This window comes from Rhinoderma darwinii, chromosome 7 (assembly GCF_050947455.1).
Source record: "Rhinoderma darwinii isolate aRhiDar2 chromosome 7, aRhiDar2.hap1, whole genome shotgun sequence".
Classification (NCBI taxonomy): domain Eukaryota; kingdom Metazoa; phylum Chordata; class Amphibia; order Anura; family Rhinodermatidae; genus Rhinoderma; species Rhinoderma darwinii.
The window spans coordinates 144,545,720-144,565,883 of record NC_134693.1 but is presented as its reverse complement, the minus strand read 5'-3'; the positions used below and the strand labels follow the sequence as shown (position 1 = coordinate 144,565,883).

At 52.0% G+C, this 20,164-nt stretch overlaps 1 protein-coding gene across 1 annotated transcript in view; it reads left to right on the top strand.

The window, feature by feature from the left end:
• The first annotated feature begins 496 nt into the window (after positions 1 to 496).
• CAMKV (CaM kinase like vesicle associated) overlaps positions 497 to 20,164 on the top strand; it is a 77,758-nt gene continuing 58,090 nt past the window's right edge. The window contains exon 1 of the mRNA XM_075831978.1: positions 497 to 661. The gene's annotated coding sequence lies outside the window, so the exon portion shown is untranslated. The remainder of the gene's footprint in view (positions 662 to 20,164) is intronic.

The following is a 20,164-nucleotide window of genomic DNA, read 5'->3' as shown; positions in this document are numbered from 1 at the left end:
TGTCCAGCACCCCTACTCTCTGCTCTGCACCCCTAATCCATGTCCAGCACCCCTAATCCATGTCCAGCACTGATACACTCTGCTCTGCACCCCTAATCCATGTCCAGCACCCCTACTCTCTGCTCTGCACTCCCTACTCCTTGTTATCTCCGCTGAACTTTATCCAAGACCTCCAGTGCAATATTATTGACTCCGAAGTGTTGACATGGAGATAATAAGTATAACCACCATCATCATCATCATCACCAACAACACGATCATGCGCCCCCCGTAGATCCGGCTGATTACACAGCATTATAGGGCACGTTATAAATCCTGTTTAACTGTGGAATTCTAAAATCCTGATTTATATATAGAGCCCGGGTTTCTATATTGAGATATAAGTCAGTGCCCCCCATCACCATCACACAGTGCGCAGGAGAACAAGAATGGGAGGTGCTTAAAGTTTTCTTGTGATGTCATCAGGGGCCCATCACCCCCCCTCCATCTGTGGGAGGGTCCACGTGTCAGTTTGAAGCTGTAAGTTTCACTAGGGGCTTTAAGTAAAGAACACATGGAGAATAGAGCGTCGTCCTGATCTGTGTGCGCTGAGCCTGCCGGGGGAGAACATTGCAGGGTACAAGACACAGCCATTCTTCAGCACAAGTCCTACAATACCAAGGTAAGATGCCACGGAGCGGGCAGCTGCCCTCTGTCTAGGGTGCGATGCCGGCGCTTGCAGTGGAAACGGTGGATTATGTAATATGCTCAGGTTTCTATAATGGAATGTAGCACTGACATACTGATCTGCAGAGCTGGCAATCAAATCCCACAGTAAAGAGAAGGCAGAGTGGGGGAGGCTGGCATACACTGAGGGTGCCCCCCTGCCTGTAGACCTCAGTGATGACCACCTTGTCTCCTGCAGCACCGGAGCGATGATTCCAGGTCCAGATCCTGCTCTCTCCACTTACATAATCTGGCTGTATTAACCTCTTCATACGCAGAGCGGGGCCCCTCATTGTGCGCAGGTTTCTAGGGTCAGGAGCTGCCACTCGGTAAAGCCTTCTTTATTTCCACCTGTCCACGTGTATTGAGCCCTTGTTTCGGAGTGAAGGGTTAATCTCTCAGCAGAGTATTTCTGTCTCCCCCAACGGGAGATGCTATTTTGGCAGAGATTTTTGTCACCTTCCAGCGGAGTGTTCCAGACAGATTTGTAAAGGAATTAGGTCTGATCCCCAGGGGGAGACCTCTTCCCTTTTCTCTGGCTTGGTAGCCGGTTATTTTCTCTGCTCTTAAATAAATGTATTAATAAATTGCATACTGGAGAGTCCGAGGTCTGCTCTGGTCCTGATCTTCACACTGTATGATATACTGGAGAGTCCGAGGTCTATCCCTGGTCCTGATCTTCTCACTGTATGGTATATTGGAGAGTCCGAGGTCTGCTCTGGTCCTGATCTTCACACTGTATGATATACTGGAGAGTCCGAGGTCTGCTCTGGTCCTGATCTTCTCACTGTATGGTATATTGGAGAGTCCGAGGTCTGCTCTGGTCCTGATCTTCACACTGTATGATATACTGGAGAGTCCGAGGTCTGCTCTGGTCCTGATCTTCTCACTGTATGATATACTGGAGAGTCCGAGGTCTATCCCTGGTCCTGAACTTCTCACTGTATGGTATATTGGAGAGTCCGAGGTCTGCCCTGGTCCTGATCTTCTCAGTGTATGATATACTGGAGAGTCCGAGGTCTGCTCTGGTCCTGATCTTCTCACTGTATGATATATTGGAGAGTCCGAGGTCTATCCCTGGTCCTGATCTTCTCACTGTATGGTATATTGGAGAGTCCGAGGTCTATCCCTGGTCCTGATCTTCACATTGTATGGTATATTGGAGAGTCCGAGGTCTATCCCTGGTCCTGATCTTCTCATTGTATGGTATATTGGAGAGTCCAAGGTCTATCCCTGGTCCTGATCTTCTCACTGTATGATATACTGGAGAGTCCGAGGTCTGCTCTGGTCCTGATCTTCTCACTGTATGGTATATTGGAGAGTCCGAGGTCTGCTCTGGTCCTGATCTTCTCACTGTATGATATACTGGAGAGTCCGAGGTCTGCTCTGGTCCTGATCTTCTCACTGTATGATATATTGGAGAGTCCGAGGTCTATCCCTGGTCCTGATCTTCTCATTGTATGGTATATTGGAGAGTCCGAGGTCTATCCCTGGTCCTGATCTTCTGATTGTATGGTCTATAAGAGTCCCCGAGGTCTGCCCCTGGTCCTTATCTTCTCACTGTATAGGATATCGGAGACACCAAAGTGTACACCTGGACCTGCTCCTCTCATTGTATGATATATTGGAGACCCCAAGATGTTCCCCAAGTCATTATCCTCTCATTGTATGGTATATTGGAGAGTCCGAGGTCTGTCCCTGGTCCTGATCTTTTTATTGTATGGTCTATAAGAGTCCCCGAGGTCTGTCCCTGGTCCTGATCTTTTTATTGTATGGTCTATAAGAGTCCCCGAGGTCTGTCCCTGGTCCTGATCTTTTTATTGTATGGTATACTGAAGACCCCGAGTTCTGCGCCTGGTTCTGATCTTCTCACTACAGATAAGTTCTGCCCCTGGACTGCTCATTCCAGTACTACTGTATCGTTTCATGAATGAGGTTGCTGCACACGGATTTACTGTAATATGGTTGCATTTTAGACTTGACTAGTCTACTGAACTGAACCTAAATCATTGAAGAACCCTATGGTGATGTTAGGCCGGCTCAGTAGAACTGTTGGGGTTTTACGTCTGTTATATGGACAATAAAAAACTCTGCAGATACAGAAACAATAGTAATCGCAAAAACAAAATCTCAATGTCCGACCTCATAGATGAGCAGTAAAGGTTCCGGTACACTGCAGTCTAATCAAAAGAAATTGGGCATCGCTGGCGTGGAATTTTGGGCAGGAATGATCATGACAGCCGATAAATTGAGAGGATGTGTAGGATATTTTTGGCTATTACTTGGGGGCTATTGCCTGTTCATGGGTTTGGTGGCTGAGTGACTGATGATCGCTCGTCAGGATAAGCAGCGCCACTAATAACGTTGGCGCTGTGGTGTCGCTGGACATCTTCAGTGGACAATGCCGTCTAATATGTCGATGGGAATGTGAGGTTTCCTAGCAGCCATATAAAGAAAACCTCACCTGTAAGCTGCTACTTTCATGCATATGGCGAGGTTAAATAGCACCTCCAGAATTGTGATCCCCCTGGACAGGTGCATTGTGGGCATGTCTGTAACTATACAGGACGTATCTCGGGGAAGTCGATCATTTCAGCTGCGATGGTGGAGACAACAACCTTTCCATGTCTTTGCCTGTACTGAGACCCATGAAGCTACACAGGGTGCTCTGCGGACGTCCTCCACCCCTAAGCGCTCAGTCATCCTGTTATGTGTCTGTACTGAGACCCATGAAGCTACACAGGGCGCTCTGCGGACGTCCTCCACCCCTAAGCGCTCAGTCATCCTGTTATGTGCCTGTACTGAGACCCATGAAGCTACACAGGGCGCTCTGCGGACGTCCTCCACCCCTAAGCGCTCAGTCATCCTGTTATGTGCCTGTACTGAGACCCATGAAGTTACACAGGGTGCTCTGCGGACGTCCTCCACCCCTAAGCGCTCAGTCATCCTGTTATGTGCCTGTACTGAGACCCATGAAGCTACACAGGGTGCTCTGCGGACGTCCTCCACCCCTAAGCGCTCAGTCATCCTGTTATGTGTCTGTACTGAGACCCATGAAGTTACACAGGGTGCTCTGCGGACGTCCTCCACCCCTAAGCGCTCAGTCATCCTGTTATGTGCCTGTACTGAGACCCATGAAGCTACACAGGGTGCTCTGCGGACGTCCTCCACCCCTAAGCGCTCAGTCATCCTGTTATGTGCCTGTAGAAGACGCCTGTGATGAATCCCTTTAGTGCCATGAGGGACGGGCCTCGTGTTCTTCTGCATCTCATGAAATTGCTGTGTAGGGTGGAGAGACTATGCTGCCAGCAGGATGATTGCTCCGCATGACGTCAGGTGGATCTGTCTATGAAATATTTCTCCATTTACCACAAAACTGCTCTCCGTGTCACCAAATGATTGTGTTATTATTGTGTGTTGGAGGTCCCATTGTGATCCCGGCCCTGGAAATGCACAGAACACAGGTGCAGCGTGCTGTAGTGAAGCTTGTAGGTTCACAATAAGTCACCGCACTTATGTAACTACTTCTACAGGTGACACAATCCGCCCATTACGAGATTATGTAATCAATTCACAGAGCTCCGCCCATTACGATACATTGTGTAATAGATTCAGTGCTCCGCCCATTACGATACATTGTGTAATAGATTCAGTGCTCCGCCCATTCCGATAAATTGTGTAATAGATTCAGTGCTCCGCCCATTACGATACATTGTGTAATAGATTCAGTGCTCCGCCCATTACGATAAATTGTGTAATAGATTCAGTGCTCCGCCCATTACGATACATTGTGTAACAGATTCAGTGCTCCGCCCATTACGATACATTGTGTAATAGATTTAGTGCTCCGCCCATTACGATACATTGTCTAATAGATTTAGTGCTCCGCCCATTACGATACATTGTCTAATAGATTCAGTGCTCCGCCCATTACGATACATTGTCTAATAGATTTAGTGCTCCGCCCATTACGATACATTGTCTAATAGATTTAGTGCTCCGCCCATTACGATACATTGTCTAATAGATTCAGTGCTCCGCCCATTACGATACATTGTGTAATAGATTTAGTGCTCCGCCCATTACGATACATTGTCTAATAGATTCAGTGCTCCGCCCATTACGATACATTGTGTAATAGATTCAGTGCTCCGCCCATTACGATATATTGTGTAATAGATTCAGTGCTCCGCCCATTACGATACATTGTCTAATAGATTCAGTGCTCCGCCCATTACGATATATTGTGTAATAGATTCAGTGCTCCGCCTATTACGATACATTGTGTAATAGATTCAGTGCTCCGCCCATTACGATATATTGTGTAATAGATTCAGTGCTCCGCCCATTACGATATATTGTGTAATAGATTCAGTGCTCCGCCCATTACGATATATTGTGTAATAGATTCAGTGCTCCGCCTATTACGATACATTGTGTAATAGATTCAGTGCTCCGCCCATTACGATATATTGTGTAAAAGATTCAGTGCTCCGCCTATTACGATACATTGAGTAATGGTTTGTTACAATTCTATCCAGTCAAGATAAAGCTCCTGAACTCCAGACTGACACATTTTACCTGCTCCGATACATTGTAACAAATTATCAGGACAAGCTAGGTGTAAATTCCTATGTTCCCTTCTGTGGTATATGGGATTATACTGTACACATCTGTCAGGCTGCGCTCAAACTTTATACACTCATGTCCACTCCGCGCAGCACAGTCAGCCCGTCCACTCCGCGCAGCACGCTCAGCCCGTCCACTCCGCGCAGCACGCTCAGCCCGTCCACTCCGCGCAGCACGCTCAGCCCGTCCACTCCGCGCAGCACGCTCAGCCCGTCCACTCTGCGCAGCACGCTCAGCCCGTCCACTCCGCTCAGCCCGTCCACTCTGCGCAGCACGCTCAGCCCGTCCACTCCGCGCAGCACGCTCAGCCCGTCCACTCCGCGCAGCACGCTCAGCCCGTCCACTCCGCGCAGCACGCTCAGCCCGTCCACTCCGCGCAGCCCGTCCACTCCGCGCAGCACGCTCAGCCCGTCCACTCAGCGCAGCACGCTTAGCCCGTCCACTCCGCGCAGCACGCTCAGCTCGTCCACTCCGCGCAGCACGCTCAGCCCGTCCACTCCGCGCAGCACGCTCAGCCCGTCCACTCCGCGCAGCACGCTCAGCCCGTCCACTCCGCGCAGCACGCTCAGCCCGTCCACTCCGCGCAGCACGCTCAGCCCGTCCACTCCGCGCAGCACGCTCAGCCCGTCCACTCCGCGCAGCACGCTCAGCACGTTTACTCCGCACAGCACGCCCAGCCCGTCCACTCCGCACAGCACGCTCGGCCCATCCACTCTGCGCAGCCCGCTCACTCCGCAGAGCACGCTTAGCCCGTCAGCCACGTGGAAGGCTCCTGGGTCTCGTGTTTCATAACATCTCCCACAGGTATTGGGTTTAATGAGCCTGGCAGAGGCGAGCAGCACAATGCAGATTACACCCGGAATGAGTCACGCTGAAGTGCACCCAACACTGAGCCTCACTATATATATATATAGCTTCAATAATATATCCACTCTGCACCCCGAAACCTGCCGGATCCACTACATACAGACCCACTGCAAATAATCACCAAATTAAAGCCCCCTGCACACTGCCGTAGCCTTAATCCCGTCCGTGATTACGGCTACGGCCAGCTGCGGACAATCACCCGCATTTGCTGTCCGTGCTTCCATTATAACATATGGGAGTACGGTCCATAAAATCAAAAAATAGGACATGTCCTATTTTTTGTGGAACCTGTCTATGGCACGGACACCTTCCCGTAAATATAAAGGAAGGTGTCCCTGGGCCTGTACTTTGATACGCAATTATGATACGTAATTGCGGATCAATATGACGGCCCTGTGCATGGCCTAAGACATACTGACTCTGCAGGCTCTTATCCCCAGGAGAATACAATCTATGGTTCTCTGTTATCAGACATGTCAGGCTGGGGGGAGGATGACTGTAGGACAGGTGAATACAATCTATTGTTCTCTGTTATCAGACATGTCGGGCTGGGGGAGGATGACTGTAGGACAGGTGAATACAATCTATTGTTCTCTGTTATCAGACATGTCGGGCTGGGGGAGGATGACTGTAGGACAGGTGAATACAATCTATTATTCTCTGTTATCAGACATGTCAGGCTGGGGGGAGGATGACTGTAGGACAGGTGAATACAATCTATTGTTCTCTGTTATCAGACATGTTTGGCTGGGGGAGGATGACTGTAGGACAGGTTAATACAATCTATTGTTCTCTGTTATCAGATATGTCAGGCTGGGAGAGGATGACTGTAGGACAGGTGAATACAATCTATTGTTCTCTGTTATCAGACAACTCAGGCTGGGGGAGGATGACTGTAGGACAGGTAAATACAATCTATTGTTCTCTGTTATCAGACATGTCAGGCTGGGGGAGGATGACTGTAGGACAGGTGAATACAATCTATTGTTCTCTGTTATCAGACATGTCAGGCTGGGGAGGATGACTGTAGGACAGGTGAATACAATCTATTGTTCTCTGGTATCAGACATGTCAGGCTGGGGGAGGATGACTGTAGGACAGGTGAATACAATCTATTGTTCTCTGGTATCAGACATGTCAGGCTGGGGGAGGATGACTGTAGGACAGGTAAATACAATCTATTGTTCTCTGTTATCAGATATGTCAGGCTGGGGGAGGATGACTGTAGGACAGGTGAATACAATCTATTGTTCTCTGTTATCAGACATGTCAGGCTGGGGGAGGATGACTGTAGGACAGGTGAATACAATCTATTGTTCTCTGTTATCAGACATGTCAGGCTGGGGGAGGATGACTGTAGGACAGGTGAATACAATCTATTGTTCTCTGTTATCAGACATGTCAGGCTGGGGGAGGATGACTGTAGGACAGGTGAATACAATCTATTGTTCTCTGTTATCAGACATGTCAGGCTGGGGGAGGATGACTGTAGGACAGGTGAATACAATCTATTGTTCTCTGTTATCAGACATGTCAGGCTGAGGGGGAGGATGACTGTAGGACAGGAGAATACAATCTATTGTTCTCTGTTATCAGACATGTCAGGCTGAGGGGGAGGATGACTGTAGGACAGGAGAATACAATCTATTGTTCTCTGTTATCAGACATGTCAGGCTGGGGGAGGATGACTGTAGGACAGGTGAATACAATCTATTGCTCTCTGTTATCAGACATGTCAGGCTGGGAGAGGATGACTGTAGGACAGGGGAATACAATCTATTGCTCTCTGTTATCAGACATATCAGGCTCCGACGCCACCGCTACAGCACAGAAGAGAACATTCGTCTTCTCCTCTTCTGTTCCGTAGCGGCGGCGGCGGTGGAGATGTGCGTGCGCACACACTCTCCTCTCTCCAGCTCTTGTCAGACAGTGAAGGAAAGACTGTGTGATCTCGCGAGAGAGATCACACAGCACAAGCGGCTCTGACACTGTCCATAGCTTATTGGACAGTATCATGGCGCTAAGTATCATGCCCCCCTGCACTTTCCAAGAAAAGAAACGCCCCACTAACAGTACAGAGGGTCATTTACATATCGGGCACCAAATATAACGACACCGATATCTAAAAAACGGAGGAGGTTAGAAACAAAGTTTAAAGTGACACACGGTCTGTGCTGCAGCGCCTATTACATGGTGAACTCTGCTGTACATGTATGGGCTAGTGAAAGGTTCTCTTTCAGAACAGAAAGCAGAGATTTTGAAAATTGTGAGGAATTGATACACAAAGTATATTAGAAGAACGTGTCTGTGGAGAGTAAAGGACCTTTTACACTGGCCAATTATCAGGCAGAGAAGCGATCATAGAACGTGAAAACAGAGGTCAGCAGATGAACGAGCAAACACCGGATCATCTGCTGATCGGATCGTTTCAAAAAACGGAAATATTTTGGATGTCGGCAGCTCATCTTGGTGTGTAAATGGGGAGACGCGCTGCCGACATGATAATAATGTATAGGGACGAGGGATCGGAGTAGCGAGGGCTTGTCCCCGTCCATAGCTCTTTGATCGGCGCTCCTTTAGGCCGGACTGTGTAACGCTATTCATTTCCCGGCAGGTTGTTATCTGAAGATTGTGACTTGAACGGGGCTGCAGAGCAGGGTCAGGGTGTGCTGGGTGACTGCTGCCCTGTCCGTGGTGCTGATTCTGCTCCACCTGCCTGAAGAGATGATGGGTGAGCAAGCAGCCCCCTGAGACTTGCAGGATATTCTGGGACTTGTAGTTCCTTCAGTGAGGCAGTAGTAGACGTTTCACGTGGTCTCATTATCCTCGCAGTCATGTGATGGATTGCGCTGCTTTGCACTTGTCCTGGGTTAATGACTATTTTGCTGCGATTGCCGGTCTGTTTATTTTCCGTTTTTCTGGGACATGTTTATAAGATCTCTGCTGCCCGGCGAGTGCCTGACAGATCAGACTCAGGGGTCACCTTACATCTTCCCAGAGAACAAATCCCATGCCGTGTAACAAATGACACAGCGCGGGATGATTACGGAGACGCAGCGGGGCCGCATTTATAATACTGCGTGAAGAAGTGTTTCCTATGATTTTGGGGACGCTGGGGGTGACATTGGCAGAATGGACAATTCCTGTCACCTTCCTGATCACTTGTCTTCTCATCAGTTGGGGCCTAGGATTTCTAGCAGCACGGTCGCCTTTTTTGGATTTCACACCTTGAGTCGTCTTCTTCTGTCATGATGTAAAGAACGCTCCAGTAATCGTGCGTCCCTCATACACGTCAATAATCGAAAGACTCCAGCGGAGGAACGCACGGCCCCCTGCGAACCCCTAATGAACATCTCACAAATACAGGGTCAAAAATATCCATGATGCCGGGCTAGGCCCCGAAAGCCATCTTTCCTGCAAAAATTCTCAGTGCAGGGGATATCGATATCATGATCCTAGATTGAAAAATGACCTCTGTAGCCTTGAAGGGTTAATAGCCCTTCCCCCGCACCATGAACCACGTGCAGATACTGCACTTATGCTACGGATCCACGTTACAGCAGCATATTTCCTGCTCTGATATGAATGTCAAATCTGTAGGGAAATTTGTGTAACATCAGCTCCACATTGCCTCAATTACATCCGCCGCGCTGCGTCGCAATCTGGACACTGACAAATGGCCTCCGCATCTGAGAATGATTGTTTGCAGGGTTCCCCAAGAGAAAGAGGGGGGGGGATCTCAAGCTGTGGGGAGGGTCTGCTTTAAATTTAGGTTATAATGACATGTTGTGTGTTGTGCGTGGTTGGGGATTTGGGTAATAACACAGCAGAGACGTTAAAGTTCTGGAAAGAAGAAGATGCGAGGAGATAATGACAACAAGGAGGAGATGACGACGACAACGGCACAATAATCTACCTCTATTTCATTTAAAAAGCTCCAAAATTCTTTATCGCTGTCAGAGCTTGTTTATTGCATACAGTTACATGATAGCATGCTGCTGCTTGCAGCCACCACTAGGGGGAGATCACTACATACAGATATATACAGCTCCCATAGAGTTACATGATAACATTCTGCTGCTTGCAGCCACCACTAGGGGGAGATCACTACATACAGATATATACAGCTCCCATAGAGTTACATAATAACATTGCAGCTAGCTGCAGCCACCACTAGGGGGACCTCACTACATACAGATATATATAGCTCCCATAGAGTTACATGATAACATTGCAGCTAGCTGCAGCCACCACTAGGGGGAGCTCACTACATACAGATATATACAGCTCCCATAGAGTTACATGATAACATTCTGCTGCCTGCAGCCACCACTAGGGGGAGCTCACTACATACAGATATATACAGCTCCCATAGAGTTACATGATAAAATGCTGCTGCCTGCAGCCACCACTAGAGGGAGCTCACTACATACAGATATATACAGCTCCCATAGAGTTACATGAGAGCATTCTACTGCCTGCAGTTACCACTAGGGGGAGCTCGCTACATACAGATATATACAGCTCCCATAGAGTTACATGATAACATTCTGCTGCCACTAGGGGGAGCTCACTACATACAAATATATACAGCTCTCATAGAGTTACATGGAAACATTCTGCTGCCTGCAGCCATCACTAGGTGGAGCACACTACATACAGATATATACAGCTCCCATAGATATACATTATAACATTCTGCTGCCTGCAGTCACCACTAGGGGGAGCTCACTACATACAGATATATACAGCTCCCGTAGAGTTACATGATAACATTCTGCTGCCTGCAGCCACCACTAGGAGGAGCTCACTACATACAGATATACATACAGCTCCCATAGAGTTACATGATAACATTCCAGCTACCTGCAGCCACCTCTAGGGGAGCAGACTACATACAGATATATACAGCTCACATAGAGTTACATGATAACATTCTGCTGCCTGCAGCCACCACTAGAGTGAGCTCACTACATACAGATATATACAGCTCCCATAGAGTTGCATGATAACATTCCAGCTACCTGCAGCCACCTCTAGGGGGAGCGGACTACATACAGATGTATACAGCTCACATAGAGTTACATGATAAGATTCTGCTGAATGCAGCCACCACTAGAGGGAGCTCACTACATACAGATATATACAGCTCCCATAGAGTTACATGATAACATTCTGCTGCATGCAGCCACCACTAGGTGGCTCCCATAGAGTTACATGATAAAATTCCAGCTACCTGCAGCCACCTCTAGGGGGAGGTCACTACATACAGATATATACAGCTCCCATAGAGTTACATGATAAGATTCTGTTGCCTGCAGCCACCACTAGGGGGAGCTCACTACATACAGATATATACAGCTCCCATAGAGATACATTATAGCATTCTGCTGCCTGCAGTCACCACTAGAGGGAGCTCACTACATACACACATATATACAGGTTACATTACGTTACCCCTCCAGTGGTGGCAGAAAGAAATACTGCTTCTCATGAATTGCTCAAATGGGATTTCCAGGTATAAGAACACCCTAAGTAGGTTCCTCTAAATGACATATAAATCTGCATCATTCAATATAGATAAATCTACTCCCTTTTGTATTTACTGTACTTGTGGCATTCAATTATTGAACCAGAAGGCTCTGGGTGAACAGGCATGAGAGAGAGTGCTGCTCCATAAAAGTGGTAAAAAAGCAATAAACGCCACGTTAAGTTCATGTTAGACGTCCACTCATCTTCACAGTCTGGAAATTGTGGAGCGTAATAAGAGGAGCGGCTGATATCAGTCACATATAGAAGGTTCTCAGCACTGGAGAGATGTGATATAAAGTAGTGATCATGGGGGAGGGGAGGCTCCTGTCACTCATCCCATTGGAGAACACTACAGTCATCCTCTCCCCGGCCTGAAATGGCTGATAACAGGGAGCAATAGTATATTCAACTGTACAGCAAATGTAGAGAAGACAGACTGCAGGCGAACGTTCCCTATTTGCCGTCATCTACGCGGGCAGTTATCTGAATATTTCACCCTGACTTCTCTTTATCTGACATAATCAATGCTCCAGAAGCTGCAAAACCCATAAAACATTCAGGATCCGACAGACTGTGGAGCAATTGTTCAACAGAACGTGACGTCCGCCATTAATAAGACGCAGCTCATCACAATTGTCACCTAAATGATTCAAATGTATTTTCCCCCATAAACGTCTCAATATGAAGAACTGCAGGACCGTAAGAAGACAAAAACCGACTAATCATGGGAGAGAGAGGAGCGAACTGCTCCACCCGACCCGCTGGAAGGCAGAGCCTATAGAACACATAGAGTTAAATAACGCAGTGCTATTTACATCAGATGCCGGATACCACCCGCAACGACGGATTACAACGACTTATAATGGGGTTCATCGCGCTGTAGGCTCAACGCTACAAAAAGGCGAATCCCAAATGCAATAAATGGATTGAGCGCACGTATCGTAATGATGGACGGATCTGCAAACTACTAGCACCGCCCTAGTGGGGTCACTGGGACCGGGTGACTTTGGGGGAGGGGCGCGTCTTTCATAAATCACGGACTCTGCCTTGAAGCTGTATCATTAAACAATTGACTTCAAGCTTCACTGGGAGGCAGCGGTCACATGGGAGAACATGGCGGTAATAAAACGCGCAGCCCCGAATTACTGCAGTAATGTCTTACAGGGAAAGAATTGTCTGACAAGACGAGTAGCGGCAGAATTTACACCAGTAATAATAGGCTTATAAGCGGAGACGCTGCAGAGGACCAGGAGCGATATATCCCGGTCATTATAATGTTACCCAAATCACACAGGACATAATATTCAGGGGTGAGATGTTGGGCTGCAGATTGTTATATACAGGATGTTGGGGGATGTGAGAAGTTGGGGTGCGGGGTCTATGCAAAGTCTGTAACAGGGCCCCTCACTTACCAGTACTATTTATAGTACAACCATTGCACCCCCTCTAGTTACGCCCCTGCGGTGCACTCAGTGGGCGTCATTTTCGCTTGTGTAATTTTGGGGAGCATCGTGCCCCAGGACTCCGGTGACTAGGGACTCCCATGTGTATCGAAGACTAATGAGTCATTTCTCCATCCATCTACATTGGTAAGAACATTGCATTTTGAGTTTCTTTCTATCTGGAGCCTCGAGGTCAGTGTTTCCGAGCTCCAACGAATGGATTTATTACAGGAGAAATCTTAAGATGAGACTTTCAGGGACACAATGCTGCCCAGAAAATTGCAGGCTTGTAATTAAATCAGAGTAAGGAGGAAAGGTGCAGGATACAGGGTGTGGAGTGCAGGATACAGGGTGTGGAGTGCAGGGTACAGGGTGTGGAGTGCAGGGTACAGGGAGTGGAGTGCAGGGTACAGGGTGTGGAGTACAGGGTACAGGGTGTGGAGAGCAGGGTACAGGGTGTGGAGTGCAGGGTACAGGGTGTGGAGTGCAGGGTACAGGGTGTGGAGTGCAGGGTACAGGGTGTGGAGTGCAGGGTACAGGGAGTGGAGTGCAGGGTACAGGGTGTGGAGTACAGGGTACAGTTTGTGGAGTGCAGGATACAGGGTGTGGAGTGCAGGGTACAGGGTGTGGAGTGCAGGATACAGGGTGTGGAGTGCAGGGTACAGGGAGTGGAGTGCAGGGTACAGGGAGTGGAGTACAGGGTACAGGGAGTGGAGTGCAGGGTACAGGGTGTGGAGTGCAGGGTACAGGGTGTGGAGTACAGGGTGTGGAGTGCAGGATACAGGGTGTGGAGTGCAGGGTACAGGGTGTGGAGTGCAGGATACAGGATGCGGAGTGCAGCATACAGGGTGCAGAGTGCAGGATACAGGGTGCGGAGTGCAGGATACAGGGTGCGGAGTGCAGGATACAGGGTGCGGAGTGCAGGGTACAGGGTGCGGAGTGCAGGATACAGGGTGCGGAGTGCAGGGTACAGGGTGTGGAGTACAGGGTGTGGAGTGCAGGATACAGGGTGTGGAGTGCAGGGTACAGGGTATGGAGTGCAGGGTACAGGGAGTGGAGTGCAGGGTACAGGGTACAGGGTGTGGAGTACAGGGTACAGGGTGTGGAGTGCAGGATACAGTGTGTGGAGTGCAGGGTACAGGGTGTGGAGTGCAGGATACAGGGTGTGGAGTGCAGGGTACAGGGTGTGGAGTACAGGGTACAGGGAGTGGAGTACAGGGTACAGCGAGTGGAGTACAGGGTACAGGGTGTGGAGTGCAGGGGGCAGGGTGTGGAGTGCAGGGTACAGGGTGTGGAGTGCAGGGTACAGGGTGTGGAGTGCAGGGTACAGGGTACAGGGTGTGGAGTGCAGGATACAGGGTGTGGAGTGCAGCGTACAGGGTGTGGAGTGCAGGGTACAGGGTGTGGAGTGCAGGGTACAGGGTGTGGAGTGCAGAGTACAGGGTGTGGAGTGCAGGGTACAGGGTGTGGAGTGCAGGGTACAGGGAGTGGAGTACAGGGTACAGGGAGTGGAGTGCAGGGTACAGGGAGTGGAGTGCAGGATACAGGGTGTGGAGTGAAGGGTACAGGGTGTGGAGAGAAGGGTACAGGTTGTGAAGTGCAGGGTACAGGGTGTGGAGTGCAGGTTACAGGGTGTGGAGTGCAGGGTACAGGGTGTGGAGTGCAGGGTACAGGGTGTGGAGTGCAGGGTACAGGGTGTGGAGTGCAGGATGCGGAGTGCAGGATACAGGGTGCAGAGTGCAGGATACAGGGTGCAGAGTGCAGGATACAGGGTGCGGAGTGCAGGGTACAGGGTGCGGAGTGCAGGGTACAGGGTGCGGAGTGCAGGGTACAGGGTGCGGAGTGCAGGATACAGGGTGCGGAGTGCAGGGTACAGGGTGTGGAGTACAGGGTACAGGGTGTGGAGTACAGGGTACAGGGTGTGGAGTGCAGGATACAGGGTGTGGAGTGCAGGGTACAGGGTGTGGAGTGCAGGGTACAGGGTGTGGAGTGCAGGGTACAGGGTGTGGAGTATAGGGTACAGGGAGTGGAGTGCAGGGTACAGGGTGTGGAGTGCAGGGTACAGGGTGTGGAGTGCAGAGTACAGGGTGTGGAGTGCAGGGTACAGGGTGTGGAGTGCAGGGTACAGGGAGTGGAGTACAGGGTACAGGGAGTGGAGTGCAGGGTACAGGGAGTGGAGTGCAGGATACAGGGTGTGGAGAGAAGGGTACAGGTTGTGAAGTGCAGGGTACAGGGTGTGGAGTGCAGGTTACAGGGTGTGGAGTGCAGGGTACAGGGTGTGGAGTGCAGGATACAGGGTGTGGAGTGCAGGGTACAGGGTGTGGAGTACAGGGTACAGGGAGTGGAGTACAGGGTACAGCGAGTGGAGTACAGGGTACAGGGTGTGGAGTGCAGGGTACAGGGTGTGGAGTGCAGGGTACAGGGTGTGGAGTGCAGGGTACAGGGTGTGGAGTGCAGGGTACAGGGTGTGGAGTGCAGCGTACAGGGTGTGGAGTGCAGGGTACAGGGTGTGGAGTGCAGGGTACAGGGTGTGGAGTGCAGGGTACAGGGTGTGGAGTGCAGGGTACAGGGTGTGGAGTGCAGGGTACAGGGTGTGGAGTGCAGAGTACAGGGTGTGGAGTGCAGGGTACAGGGTGTGGAGTGCAGGGTACAGGGAGTGGAGTACAGGGTACAGGGAGTGGAGTGCAGGGTACAGGGAGTGGAGTGCAGGATACAGGGTGTGGAGTGAAGGGTACAGGGTGTGGAGAGAAGGGTACAGGTTGTGAAGTGCAGGGTACAGGGTGTGGAGTGCAGGTTACAGGGTGTGGAGTGCAGGTTACAGGGTGTGGAGTGCAGGGTACAGGGTGTGGAGTGCAGGGTACAGGGTGTGGAGTGCAGGGTACAGGATGCGGAGTGCAGGATACGGAGTGCAGGATACAGGGTGCGGAGTGCAGGATACAGGGTGCGGAGTGCAGGGTACAGGGTGCGGAGTGCAGGGTACAGGGTGCGGAGTGCAGGGTACAGGGTGCGGAGTGCAGGGTACAGGGTGCGGAGTGCAGGGTACAGGGTGCGGAGTGCAGGGTACAGGGTGCGGAGTGCAGGGTACAGGGTGCGGAGTGCAGGGTACAGGGTGCGAAGTGCAGGGTACAGGGTGCGGAGTGAAGGGTACAGGGTGCGGAGTGAAGGGTACAGGGTGTGGAGTGCAGGGTACAGGGTGTGGAGTGAAGGATACAGGGTGTGGAGTGCAGGGTACAGGGTGTGGAGTGCAGGGTACAGGGTGTGGAGTGCAGGGTACAGGGTGTGGAGTGCAGGGTACAGGGTGTGGAGTGAAGGATACAGGGTGTGGAGTGCAGGGTACAGCGTGTGGAGTGCAGGGTACAGGGTGTGGAGTGCAGGGTACAGGGTGTGGAGTGCAGGGTACAGGGTGTGGAGTGAAGGGTACAGGGTGTGGAGTGAAGGGTACAGGGTGTGGAGTGCAGGGTACAGGGTGTGGAGTGCAGGGTACAGGGTGTGGAGTGCAGGGTACAGGGTGTGGAGTGCAGGGTACAGGGTGTGGAGTGAAGGATACAGGGTGTGGAGTGCAGGGTACAGGGTGTGGAGTGAAGGATACAGGGTGTGGAGTGCAGGGTACAGGGTGTGGAGTGCAGGGTACAGGGTGTGGAGTGCAGGGTACAGGGTGTGGAGTGCAGGGTACAGGGTGTGGAGTGCAGGGTACAGGGTGTGGAGTGCAGGGTACAGGGTGTGGAGTGCAGGATGCGGAGTGCAGGATACAGGGTGTGGAGTGCAGGATACAGGGTGTGGAGTGCAGGGTACAGGGTGTGGAGTGCAGGGTACAGGGTGTGGAGTGCAGGGTACAGGGTGCGGAGTGCAGGATACAGGGTGCAGAGTGCAGGATACAGGGTGCGGAGTGCAGGATACAGGGTGCGGAGTGCAGGATACAGGATGCGGAGTGCAGGATACAGGGTGCGGAGTGCAGGATACAGGGTGCGGAGTGCAGGATACAGGGTGCGGAGTGCAGGGTACAGGGTGCGGAGTGCAGGGTACAGGGTGCGGAGTGCAGGATACAGGGTGCGGAGTGCAGGGTACAGGGTGTGGAGTACAGGGTACAGGGTGTGGAGTACAGGGTACAGGGTGTGGAGTGCAGGATACAGGGTGTGGAGTGCAGGGTACAGGGTGTGGAGTGCAGGGTACAGGGTGTGGAGTGCAGGGTACAGGGTGTGGAGTGCAGGGTACAGGGTGTGGAGTATAGGGTACAGGGAGTGGAGTGCAGGGTACAGGGTGTGGAGTGCAGGGTACAGGGTGTGGAGTGCAAGGTACAGGGTGTGGAGTGCAGGGTTCAGGGTGTGGAGTGCAGGGTGTGGAGTGCAGGGTACAGGGTGTGGAGTGCAGGGTACAGGGTGTGGAGTGCAGGGTACAGGGAGTGGAGTTCAGGGTACAGGGTGTGAAGTGCAGGGTACAGGGTGTGGAGTGCAGGGTACAGGGTGTGGAGTACAGGGTGTGGAGTGCAGGGTACAGGGAGTGGAGTGCAGTATACAGGGTGTGAAGTGCAGGGTACAGGGTGTGGAGTGCAGGATACAGGGTGTGGAGAGAAGGGTATAGGTTGTGAAGTACAGGGTGTGGAGTGCAGGATACAGGGTGTGGAGTGCAGGATACAGGGTGTGGAGTGCAGGGTACAGGGTGTGGAGTGCAGGGTACAGGGAGTGGAGTGCAGTATACAGGGTGTGAAGTGCAGGGTACAGGGTGTGGAGTGCAGGATACAGGATGCGGAGTGCAGGATACAGGGTGCGGAGTGCAGGATACAGGGTGCGGAGTGCAGGGTACAGGGTGCGGAGTGCAGGGTACAGGGTGTGGAGTGCAGGGTACAGGGTGTGGAGTGCAGGGTACAGGGTGTGGAGTGCAGGATACAGGGTGCGGAGTGCAGGATACAGAGTGCAGGGTACAGGGTGTGGAGTGCAGGGTACAGGGTGTGGAGTGCAGGATACAGGGTGTGGAGTGCAGGGTACAGGGTGTGGAGTGCAGGGTACAGGGTGCGGAGTGCAGGATACAGGGTGTGTTGTGCAGGGTACAGGGTGTGGAGAGCAGAGTACAGGGTGCGGAGAGCAGAGTACAGGGTGCGGAGTGCAGGGTACAGGGTGTGGAGTGCAGGGTACAGGGTGTGGAGTGCAGGGTACAGGGTGTGGAGTGCAGGGTACAGGGTGTGGAGTACAGGGTACAGGGTGTGGAGTGCAGGGTACAGGGAGTGGAGTGCAGTATACAGGGTGTGAAGTGCAGGGTACAGGGTGTGGAGTGCAGGATACAGGGTGTGGAGAGAAGGGTATAGGTTGTGAAGTGCAGGGTACAGGGTGTGGAGTGCAGGGTACAGGGTGTGGAGTGCAGGGTACAGGGTGTGGAGTGCAGGGTACAGGGAGTGGAGTGCAGGGTACAGGGAGTGGAGTGCAGGGTACAGGGTGTGGAGTGCAGGATACAGGATGCGGAGTGCAGGATACAGGGTGCGGAGTGCAGGATACAGGGTGCGGAGTGCAGGGTACAGGGTGCGGAGTGCAGGGTACAGGGTGCGGAGTGCAGGGTACAGGGTGTGGAGTGCAGGGTACAGGGTGTGGAGTGCAGGGTACAGGGTGTGGAGTGCAGGATACAGGGTGCGGAGTGCAGGATACGGAGTGCAGGGTACAGGGTGTGGAGTGCAGGATACAGGGTGTGGAGTGCAGGGTACAGGGTGTGGAGTGCAGGGTACAGGGTGCGGAGTGCAGGATACAGGGTGTGTTGTGCAGGGTACAGGGTGTGGAGAGCAGAGTACAGGGTGCGGAGTGCAGGGTACAGGGTGCGGAGTGCAGGGTACAGGGTGTGGAGTGAAGGGTACAGGGTGTGGAGTGAAGGGTACAGGGTGTGGAGTGCAGGGTACAGGGTGTGGAGTGAAGGATACAGGGTGTGGAGTGAAGGGTACAGGGTGTGGAGTGCAGGGTACAGGGTGTGGAGTGCAGGGTACAGGGTGTGGAGTGCAGGGTACAGGGTGTGGAGTGAAGGATACAGGGTGTGGAGTGCAGGGTACAGGGTGTGGAGTGCAGGGTACAGGGTGTGGAGTGCAGGGTACAGGGTGTGGAGTGCAGGATACAGGGTGTGGAGTGCAGGGTACAGGGTGTGGAGTGCAGGGTACAGGGTGCGGAGTGCAGGATACAGGGTGTAGGGTGTGGAGAGCAGAGTACAGGGTGCGGAGTGCAGGGTACAGGGTGCGAAGTGCAGGGTACAGGGTGCGGAGTGCAGGGTACAGGGTGTGGAGTGCAGGGTACAGGGTGTGGAGTGAAGGGTACAGGGTGTGGAGTGCAGGGTACAGGGTGTGGAGTGAAGGATACAGGGTGTGGAGTGCAGGGTACAGGGTGTGGAGTGAAGGATACAGGGTGTGGAGTGCAGGGTACAGGGTGTGGAGTGCAGGGTACAGGGTGTGGAGTGCAGGGTACAGGGTGTGGAGTGAAGGATACAGGGTGTGGAGTGAAGGGTACAGGGTGTGGAGTGAAGGGTACAGGGTGTGGAGTAGGGTGTGGAGTGCAGGGTACAGGGTGTGGAGTGCAGGGTACAGGGTGTGGAGTGAAGGATACAGGGTGTGGAGTGCAGGGTACAGGGTGTGGAGTGAAGGATACAGGGTGTGGAGTGCAGGGTACAGGGTGTGGAGTGCAGGGTACAGGGTGTGGAGTGCAGGGTACAGGGTGTGGAGTGCAGGGTACAGGGTGTGGAGTGCAGGGTACAGGGTGTGGAGTGCAGGGTACAGGGTGTGGAGTGAAGGGTACAGGGTGCGGAGTGCAGGATGTGGAGTGCAGGATACAGGGTGTGGAGTGCAGGATACAGGGTGTGGAGTGCAGGGTACTGGGTGTGGAGTGCAGGGTACAGGGTGCAGAGTGCAGGATACAGGGTGCGGAGTGCAGGATACAGGGTGCGGAGTGCAGGGTACAGGGTGCGGAGTGCAGGATACAGGGTGTGGAGTGCAGGATACAGGATGCGGAGTGCAGGATACAGGGTGC